This window comes from Equus quagga, chromosome 12 (assembly GCF_021613505.1).
Source record: "Equus quagga isolate Etosha38 chromosome 12, UCLA_HA_Equagga_1.0, whole genome shotgun sequence".
Lineage (NCBI taxonomy): Eukaryota > Metazoa > Chordata > Mammalia > Perissodactyla > Equidae > Equus > Equus quagga.
The window spans coordinates 75,799,079-75,810,360 of NC_060278.1; the positions used below are offsets into that span (position 1 = coordinate 75,799,079).

At 38.9% G+C, this 11,282-nt stretch overlaps 1 protein-coding gene across 1 annotated transcript in view; it reads right to left on the minus strand.

Annotated features, from left to right (window-relative positions):
• Window positions 1–320, minus strand: part of ANKEF1 (ankyrin repeat and EF-hand domain containing 1) — a 40,106-nt gene extending 39,786 nt beyond the window's left edge. The window contains exon 1 of the mRNA XM_046679662.1: window positions 22–320. The gene's annotated coding sequence lies outside the window, so the exon portion shown is untranslated. The remainder of the gene's footprint in view (window positions 1–21) is intronic.
• Window positions 321–11,282: the final 10,962 nt, after the last annotated feature.

The following is an 11,282-nucleotide window of genomic DNA, read 5'->3' on the forward strand; positions in this document are numbered from 1 at the left end:
AGACCAAGGTGCCAGGCTCACCTCTTATTCGCGGGGGCGATCGGAAGCAGCGGAGGACCCGGCACCGACGCGCGTCGGCCTGTGGGGGCGCCCAGGGGCCGGGCTCTCGGTCTCCGCCGCCTGGAGCCGGCCCCAGCCGCACCTCGGGCTCCGGGAAGGCGGCCTGGGCGCCTGGCCACGAACGCTGTCCCTTTGGGCAGAGCAGACGAGCCGGCGCGCGAGGCAGCAGGGAGCGGGGGGTGTGTCCATGGGCCCCGGGTCGCCAAAGGCAAGCGCGGCCCGGTGAGCGCAGGGGGCGGCGGGGAGCTGCCGAGACAGGGCCGATTGTGAGCTTCGGCCACGCAGGGCCCGGCTGCCCGAGCAACCGCCCCGGGGCGGGGCCGGCTCGTCTCCGCCCGCCGCCAGTCCTCGCCAGGTGGCCGGGATGCTGGAGGAGGGCTTAGCACCCCCAGCGCCCACCCAATGCTGGGGTCTCTGGGAATCCTCCCGTCTTTCATCCTCTTCTCCCACCTCCTGCCCTCATTCAAAACTTAGTTAGAAACGTAAAGCTCATATAGTATAAATAAATAAATACTTTTAAAAGTAAAGTTATATGAAAAATATAATAAATTATACAATAAAATGAAAAGCGAATCTACTTGTCAGAGACAACTGCTGTAGATTCTTGTTAATCTTTCCCAAGAATTTTCTTTGCATACTCTAGGATGCATATACGCTCAAAAATATACGCAAATGGGAGCAAATATATCAAGATCATTTTATTTCAGGGCCAACAAATGAGCCCCAACCCCAACACACTCACTTTTGGAGGCAAATTCTGAAAACGTTTATTTGTTTATGTGCATGTAAAACATGCATGCTTTTAAAAATAGCATGCAATAGCTTCTAATTAAAAGCAATAGTTCCCCGACCCCAATCTATTTTATTTTCTACCCAGAGACTCTGTTTAAGAATATTACTAAGGACTTTTTCATGAACACAAAAGAATATGCTATATAATATATGGAAAGTAGGAAGAAACAAAACATACCATGGCTAAAGAAAAAGAAGTCTGCTTCACTGCTGGACTCTGTGTATTTCTTCCCCATACTACATCCTCCCTCTCCTGTCTCCAGAAGTAACGACTATTCTGCATTTTGTATTTATCACCCCTTGTCTGTTGAAATGTGTTGCTTCATGTAAATGCTTCCCTTAAAAAAAATGTGTATTTAGTATTGCATATTTTGAGAATTTATAAAAATCGAGTAGAATAGTATGTACTGTTTTGATCATTTTTTTCCTTCCAGTATCTTATTTTTGAAATGTATCTTTGTTGATATGTTTAATTATTGTTCCTTTATCTTAACAGCTGTATACTATTCCATTGTATTACCATTCCACACCCCTTTTAAATCAGTTCTACTATTGATGGACATTTGGGATGTCTCCAGTATTTGCTATTATAAGCAATGCTGCTATGATCGTGCTTGTACGTGTCTTTAGATGCACAAGTTCAGGAGTTTCTCTAGAGTAAATGCCTAGGAGTGGAGTTTCTCGGTCATAGATTATTTATAACATCAAAATAATATTGTCTTGTTTTCCAAGTGTATATGTAGCAATTTAGACTCCCATCAGCAGTGTGTGTCCTAGCCAAAACTTGGTTTTGTCACACTTTAAACTTTTTGCCCATCTAGTGGTGTAAACTGGTATTTCGTGATTTTATTTTGCATACTCTGATTATTGATTATTAGCCTGAGAGTTTGATTCCTTGGAGATACTCGAGTATAACTTTATTCACCCTCAAGTTCTTCCCACATAACCCTCTTAGATTATTTTAACAGAATCAGGGCACCGTTTCTTGAATTACTCTTTCTTGGTGTGGGCAAAGCCTCACCTTTGAGTTTGATTTATTGACCTAGTGGGGTTTGGCGATGATGAGCAAGTTACTCAGGTTCTTTGGGTCTGAGTTTGTAAAATCAGAATAATAGAAACTGCCTTTACAAGCCATAAAAGAAGTAGACGTAACAGGTAATCTCATCTTGGCTGTAGTGGACAAGCGTGACTGGTTCTTGGGGAAGGCTTCTGTAGATGAACGGTTCTGAGTCTGTATCACAGGTCAGTGACGGAGTTTTGCAATGATAGTCTTCCTCATTTTGGAGACAAAGTTGATGTCAATGGCAGCACTATTTAACTGTGGAAAAAGTGCCTAAAGTTATTTGAGGATTTGGTAAATTTTGGAAGAAACATCTAGAAGACTGAAGGGAATAGATTAGTAATGTGTAAACTGTGCTTGGATTTGTCAGAACTGTTAATGCAAATATTTTGAATACAAGTTAGGTAAACCTTTGTAGTTGAATGAGACCTTGGAGATAAGCAAAGCAGTCTGACTCACTCTCCCAACTTGATTTTAGGGAAATTTTTTCCCTGAAAGGCTACTCTCTAGTTTTATAAAAACTCTTTGATTTATGAGCAGGTAGCTGCTGCTGAAAAGTAACTTCACAATGATGATCATATTTGATTTCAAACTTTTTGTAGCCCGGGGAGGCAAGTTATGCCAAGCTGCTTAAATACCAGCTTCCTGTTAATGAGGGGGCAGGCATAACATGGGTAAAATTTTAGAAATCCCACAGATTAGTAAATAGACACAAACTTTTCCCTCTTTCGCCAGAGATCTTAAAAACACTGCAGAGTTCTTAACTTGAACTTTATTTTATTTTGCCCTAAGCCATTTGGCAGTACAGCTGTCAGAACTTGGGCAACACAATGAAAAAACAGGAGAAAAGAGCATCAACAGTTCTATTGCTTAAAATAAAGTTAATTGAAAAGTGACAGAAAAGTTTATGTAGTTCTTACCAACACGAACTCGGAGCCAGACTGATGGTTGGGATACATTCTCCACCGTTAATCTAACTTGTGCTTCCATCTTTATTTGGTATTAAGTAAAATTTTATCTTTAAGTTACAGCTATGCAAAAAGGTTGTACATTTACAACTTCTTACAGTCTCAGGCTTTCTGCAAAATGCTTGGTAAATAAAAGTGGTTCTATTGAATAGCTTCACACCTCTTTATAAAAATTGGCATTAAAATCCAGTAATAAACTTTAGCTACCAGAGCCCTTAAATTCTTATTTACTAGCTGAAAGGCAGCCCATAGAGTAGTTGTTTCATAGCAATAACGATATTAATTAATTTAAGTGTGAAAATAAGGGAAATATGAATTAGTAACTGGTATGGCATTCCAGTGAGTGATGGTATATTTAATTGGAAATAAAACTTGTTGAATCATTATGGATCATTTTGTAAGACTGAGGCAAAGTTAATAGAATTTGTTGTTCTTGTTATCTTCACAAATACTTACAAAATTCATCTCTTATATTGCCTATGAGTTAGTATTTTTTCCCTCTAAAAGTAAGTAAATCTTTTAGGCTGCCTCTGTGTTTTGAGGAAGGCTATTTGCTATTTTGCACTGCATATTTATTTTGAAAATTATGTATTGTACAAGTAAATGATGGATTGATAACAGATATTTACTTGTTTCTTTCCACAAGGAAAATGAAAATGTGTCAAATAGCTTTGAAATGGGAAATAAATAGTTGACAACATAGAGCACTGCTTACTACTTCCATTAAGGACTTTCGTATCGATTCTTTTATATTGTGGCAATTACAAAACACCTCTCGAATGGATGAATGTTGAGCAACCACTCCTTTAGAATATGAGCAGTTTGCAGATAAATCGATTTACATGAGGATCTGTACTTTTCTCTGGCTTACAGTAAAGCCTTCTAAGATCACATGGGAAAATTTTTGTGAATCTGAAATAAACACCTCAAAAGTTCTCTTGCTCCTGAGGATGTTTTCAGTATTTGTAGGCTACTGTCATATTATTCAGATTTCCTGTATACTTGGCTATTTTTAAATTTACTGTATCAGTCTAATTCTTAGAATATATTAACTCTCTCACAGTAAGTATACTTTTTATCAAGTTCTTCTTATATCTCTAGTAATTTTTAGTGCCATACTGTTTGTGCATATAGATTTACGACATCTGATTCCTGGCTTTTGCTTTTTATTGTTACATAATGTCTCTCTTTTTCTTAGGTAGCAGCCATAACTTTTAATTCATCCTGGTCTAATATTAATTTCTTTTTGTTTGCCTTGCCGCCAATCTCTTATTTTTAAACTTTGATTATCAATTTGTTTACAAGTATGTTTCTTGTAAATGCTAAATAGCTAGACTTTTCTACTATTTAATCCAATCTGTTGATGAGATAATCTAATCTATCAACATTTAGTGTAACAAGTGATATACTTGATTATAGTCTTTCATCTTATTTATTGGTGATTATTTAGTTTACTCTGCCATGACCTCTTTTTTCCTTATTTTTCTGGTTTGCTCGAATTCCTCCTTGTTAACTTGGGAAACCTGATGAACTTTTCCATTTTAATTTTTCCATTAGTAATCACCCTCCACTTTCAGGCACTAATAATCTATTTTTTCATTTTATAAGAATAAGAGGGCTTTTCCCCACTTATCTCCAGATGCTCTGTTCTCCCAATGCTTTCCCCAATCTGAAAAGAACACCTTCATTTCCCCACTTTACTCCTCCACTCTTAAATCTTGGGGATGATTTTACATCTCTCCAAAGAGTTGGTTCCAACTCTTGAGTTTCACCAAGATGATTTAGAACTTCTAATTCCAGACAATTATTATACCATCACTGGCAGTATGAGTCTTCCATGTCAATGCCTATGACACATTCCCTTTTTCATTGAAAGGCAGTTTCACATTGTAGTGATGAGCTTGGGCACTTGAGTCAGACTACGTGGTCTTGTGTCTCAGCTCCCCTGCCAGCTAACCATAGAAACTCGGGCAAGTTAAATAACTTTTTTGTGCTTCAATGTAAAGAATAACAACACTGTGGTAGTTTAAAATGTCCACACGTTCTTTGCTCCTTCCCTCAAAAAAGTGGAGCCTAATTCCCCTCCCCTTGCTTGTATGCTGGATTTAGTCTCTTGCTTCTAATGACTAGAATAAAGTGAAGGTTACGGTGTGTCACATCTGAGATGAGATCATAAAAGATATTGTGGGTTATGAATCTCTCTCAGAATGTTCACTCTGAGGGTTCCAGCTGCTATGTCATAAGGACACTCAGGCAACCCCGTGGAGAGGCCCATGGGATGAGGAACTGAGGCCTCCAGCCAACAGTCCTGTGAGTGAGTCCTCTAGGAAGCGGATCCTTCAGCTGTAGTCAAACCTTCAGGTGCCTGCAGACCTGGCTGACATCTGGACTTCATTCCTCGGAGAGACCCTAAGCCAGCACCAGTGTTCCCAGATTCTTGACCCACAAAAAGTGTGAAGTAATGACTGTTTGTTGTGTTAAGCCACTAAATTTGGGGGTAATTTGTTATATAGCAAAAGATAACTAATACACTCACTTCCTAGGGTTGTGATTTGGAATGAATAAGATAGAGCACGTAAAGAACTTCGCTGTTATTTTTATTATCTGATCCAACAGCTTGTGTTGAAAGATTCTTTCCTCATCCCCCTTTTTTCTTCATTTCCCTATCTTGACACTTCTGTCTGGGTCATTTGTTTGCAGTTAGAGTTTTGTCTCCAGGATTTTCCACAGTGGGCTTCATGGATGCCGGATTCTCTGAATCTTTGTATAGCTGCCCATATCTTTATTCCACCCTGACCAGTGAATGGTATCTTGATTGTGTGTTGAATTTTTAGGGTAGGTCCTTTCCCCTCAGCACTCTATAAATGTTATTCTACTACCTTCCAGCTTCTCCTATTTTCTTCTAGTAGATAGTTATTCTACTGTCATCTAGCAGATGATGTCTGTCACTAGATAGCTTTTCCTTTTTACTTTGTATGTGAATTATTTTTTTCCTTAAAGTTCGTGGTATTTTCCCCTTCCTTCTCTAAATTTTGGAATATAACCAGGATATATTTAGGTTGGTATCTTTTCTTATCAATTCTGCCTGGAATTCAGGAAGATATTTCAATCTGCAGACTTTGGTCTTCAGCTCAGAATAAATATTATTTTATCATTTGTTTAATTGTTGCCTCTAGTTTCTGTGGACACTGAAAGCCCAAAAACTGGTAAGGCAGTGCTTCTAAAACTTTACAATGCATAGGAATTACCTAGGAATCTTGTTAAAATGCAGATTTAGAGTACCTGGAAGGCTGGTACCTGCCAACGAAGGGCATTCTGTTGCAAGAAGGTAAGTTAGTAATAAAATATATGTGCGTAAAGTTACTTATAATACACACTTATGATATACATCAGGCTTTTTTCTCTTCAAGATCATACCTTAGCCTAGATGACCCATGGCTAGGATAAATGGAGACTGTCACAAAATGATTGATTTGTTCCTCTCTCACTCCCAGCCATGCCACAGGAGGTACAAATAGGAGGTGGGGGAGAGAGAAATAATCTGGAGGAGCCAGAGTTTAGGCAAGATAGTTTGGTGCCTGAACACTTCCTAAATTCAAGTGGTCAGGCAGAGCAGAGGCCTGAACATAAGACTTTTTGAAGTTTGCATGGATGCCGGACCATATAGATGGTACCTCTGTCTCATCTGGAGATACTGAAGGCAGGAGATTTCATGCAGGATCTGAGCCAACAGGACATGATGTGGTTGCAGGGTAAACAGAATCACCCACCCTCTCTTCATTCCCCTAAGGTCTCAGAGGGCAGCAAATATGACCCCACAAGTTTCTGCATTTCCAAATGGGAGATCTCTAAGATCAGCTGAGGGGCAGAGGCTGTGAGCTAGCCTGATAGTGACAATGGAATAATGGGACACACCCCATAAAGGGCGTGTGCATGATCTGTGGGATCCAAAGGAAATTGCAGCTGAGATAAGGCTGGCGGTCCAGCTATTTTGAAGCCAGCACGTCAGTAATAACTAAAAAATCAGACACTCCCTATCTGCCCAGCACCTGGGCAGGACAAGCTGATGACTCCAGGAGTATAAGACAGCATGGGCCAACTCTTTCCACCAAGAAACCATCAGTCACCATCACTCATCCAAGCAGATTCTATTTTCTCCCTTTCCTCTGTTCTCCTTCCCACCAGCACACACCAGTGATGAACAATGTGCTAATACTGATAGTACCTGGATTTCATTGACTAATTACTTGTGACAGCTATTATAATAACAGAATTAGACATAAAATCCTAGATTGGACTAGATTATTGAAGAGGAAAATAATTTTCCCATCACCAAGGGAGAATGGGACCTTTACAAAGAATCGTATAATTGGTTATGAAAAGGGTGACTACGTATCAATGGTTTGAGGGACAACCTGGTTTACACCTTGTGTTCAATCTTCATCATTAGGAAGTACTGTAACCATCTGACCACAGGGAACAAACCTCAGGACAAAAGCCACCAGGTAGGGCTAGCAGAATGAATTCCAACAACTTGCGAACTTTAATTAACTTGAATTAATTTGGACCTGCCCTACCTCTGACTTCATACTAAATGAGATAATAATTCCTCCAATTTTTAAGCCATTTTGAGATGTCTCTTACAGCCAAAAACATCCTAACTGCATAGCATCATTTGATACCCAACCAATGTTCATCAACATTTGATACATTTGTTAAATAAATCTTTTGATGTCCATCTCTTCTATGTAATGTAAATATCATCTGAATATCCATCCAAAAATTATAGCTGGTCTGTAAAACTAATATATGGCTTACATTAATTGATAATTATTCCTTCGCAAACTTCTTGTACTATTCCATATATAAGCAGAGTAAACCTACATTGTTATGTTAACTAGACAAAGCATAGCTGTGAAACCAGGAAGTTACTGTTCATTGTACATTTATTTCAATTACAGAAAGAGCTAAAACCTTTCTCTCCTATTTAACGCTTCCCTAGAAAAGCAATTGAAATAAACTGGTACAATTCTAAAATGATTTGCACACTGTGTAGACCAGAGTATGAGGACGTACCTACAGAAAATAAAGGCACAATTGTTCTAGAAATTAGATCTTCGTGAAAAAACAAACTTAAATGATTGACTAACCTCAAGCTGATTAGATATTTTTATTAAATGCATCCTTAGCCAGTGCTTCTTTTCATGGCTGCAATAATTAAAATATATTACATATTCAAATCAGTAATTGAATTTGGTAAAAGAACATGATCAGCTCAGTGAAGACTTGAATAAACAGAATTCAAGTACCATTTCTTTGTACTTCATAGCACTTGCCTCATCTTAGTTTAGTGACTGCTCTGTCTTGTACTACAGGAAGATTTTATTTTCACTTCGTTTTAGACTATTCATAGGTTCATATAGGTGGGTCATAGGCTGCATCTAGGTATGAAATGGACTGGGAGTTTGTTAACTACACAAGATGAGAGGTAGTAGAGACACAGTCCAATTCGTTTTGCATGCTTTCGGTCATATTTCCCACTGCTCTGTCTGGATTTGCCAGTAAGATCCGTGACATTATTTTCATTTCATATGACTAAGCAGTAAAATGATTATTGCATTGAGAATTTTGTTTGTTTTTCTGTGCTAAGTTCTTAAAATAACTCGTGTTCAAAACAGTGAAGGAAGACTTCTTTTTATAAAACAGTTTGGAAAGGAAATTATTACTGTCTTTTATGTTGCTATTCTCAATATTTTAATGATTTTAAAGTATCTTTCAAACATTTTAGGAAGATCATTTAGGAAAAAGGTAGAAATAATACATTCATATTGTGTTAAACTGTGACCATTTTTTTTTCTCTTGAATTCCTTTTGAAATTATCCTTACGCATCTGGTGATACAGAAAGATGAATCCAATAGAGTAATATAATGGGGCAATATGAATTTGTGTTCTAGTTCCTGTTAGTTGCATCCTTGTTTGAGTCACATTTAGAAGAGATCCGACCATGACACAAAGCCAAGACAGCAGATAAGGGTGATGGCAGATAACGAGATTTAGATCTCGGTCTTCAGTGCATTATCATTTAACTTTCATTGGCATCACAGCAATTCACTCTTCATTCATTTTTTCCAGAGAGTTTTGAATAATTGAACAATTTTAAACATAATCTTCTGTGCAAAAGGATATTTATTCATTGACTCACTCATTTAACAAATCATAATTAAGTACCTATTATATGCCAGGCACTGTTCTAGACACTGGAGATACAGCAGTGAACAAAAGAAATGAATTCTCAATTCTTGTGGAGCTCATATACTAGTGGGGGGAAGCAATATATGCAAACCAACAAACAAAAAAACATATAATAAGTCAGGAAATGATAGGTGCTATGAAGAAATGTAAACCATGGTAAAGGTCACATCGAATGCTGGGTGGGTACTGATATATATAGGTTGACCAGAGTAGGCCTCGCTGAAGAGGTGACATTTGAGAAGTGAGGAAGTGGGCCTAGTGGATTCTAAGGGAAGAATATTCCTAATAGAGGTAATAGTAAGTCCAATATTCATCTTCTTGGCAGGTCAATAAAACAGAAGGAGTGTGCTATGGCTGGAACACAGTGTGTGGGGGTGAGAGATGGCCACCTCATATAGGTGATAAGATAAGGACTTTGGCTTCTAACCTGACAGGGGGCATCATTGGAGGGATTTGAGCAGAGCAATGGTAGGATTTTACTTAGGATTTAAAAGGGTTGCTCTGGTTGCTCTGTGGAGAAGAGATTTGGAAGGCAGCAAAAGTAGAACTAGGGAGAGAAGTTAGGTAAATGCAAATACCCAGATGAGAATTGATGTCTTAGACTAGGACGGTATGGCAGATTGATTTCATTTGATGGGCTCAATTAACGGCCTTCCCGTTTCTTCTTTTCTCTTGAGCCTAGCTTGCCTCCTGGAAGTTGACAAACCATGTAGAACAGAGCCAATACTGCCAGCTGAGGCCAATTTACATCAGCTAACTGGCAGCTTCTCATCATGTAATTGAGCCCCAGTCAAGACCAGAAGAGCTGCCCAACTAAGCTGAGCGAGACTGGCAGAACTTCTCAACTCATAAACTCACAAATTTAGGGGTAGTTGTGACACAGAATTATGGCATTATTATATGTGCTGTATTTATTGTACTGCATTATACAGATGGCAATCAAGGAGATGGTGAAAAGTCAGTGGATTCTGAGTATCTACAGATAGAAGAACCAATTGGCTGAGTGAGAGAAGTTGCATGACTCCAAGGTTCTGCCCTGGACCACTAGAAAAATGAATATGGATAATAGAGGTGGATATTGAATCCAAATTGAATCTTTGGTCAATATATTGTGACACATTCAAATGAAAATCATAACATAAAAATTGTCCCGAATGTATATAGTTTTGTAAAGTAGTTCTGCTCTTCCTGAAGGGAAAATTAAAAAATAAGCATGGCTTTGGCTAGAGACACAGAGAAATAGAAAACCTGCTTCTCATAGTCACTCTGCTAGAGGAAATATATCAAAGTCATGCAGCCCAATTGTTTTATTTAATAACCAGAATTTGGATAAATATTTCTCCATCACTTGTGGAACTGGACTCTGGTAGATGCTGACCCTTTACCTGACTAGTGCATGCCCCCCAGCTGCTGTGACTGCTACTGCTAATAGCTCGCAGTTGCCCCTTCTGAGCACTGCCTTGAGCCAGTGGGGCCCGCATCCCAGGAGATGCCCGGGAGGATGCAATCCACCACTCATGCATCAAATGAGCAGTGCAGGGTTAACAGCTGGTGCCATTCACACTCCAGAGCTCCTCCTGTGATCAGGCTGAGGCCAGATTTCAGTTACATCCCTGTGGCTGCTTAGCTCCCTTCCCTGGCGCTCTTCTGCTTTCCTCAGTCTCTTACAGGTCTCCCCTGAGAGCATTCCCTCAATAAATCGCTTGAACAAGAATCTCTGTTTCGTGCTTTGTTTCAAGGGAAACTGAAATAAGACACAAGGCATCAGTCAAATTGCCAAGTACTCCTAGGCTATTGCTATCATAGGAAGACAAGTATTTTTATTATTTTTTATGTTCAGACAACTGACTTTATTGTCAGGACACATGAGCATATCATCAGTCTCATGGACATGTTGAAGAAACATGCAATGCGATGTTTTCTATGTTTAATTGAATGATACCAGAGAAAGAAACCATCTTTACAGTTTTCTGAAAATAGATTTTATTTATCAAGGCAAGAACTGTTAGCAGAAATCTTAGAATGTTTATTACATCGTAAATTGTTAGTAACTTGGACTGATGGAGAAAGTTAACCTGAATTAACGGTAAGAAATGCAAGTATTAAATGTCCCTAGCTTGGTGGCTTTTTACCAAAATGTTCACTTCAT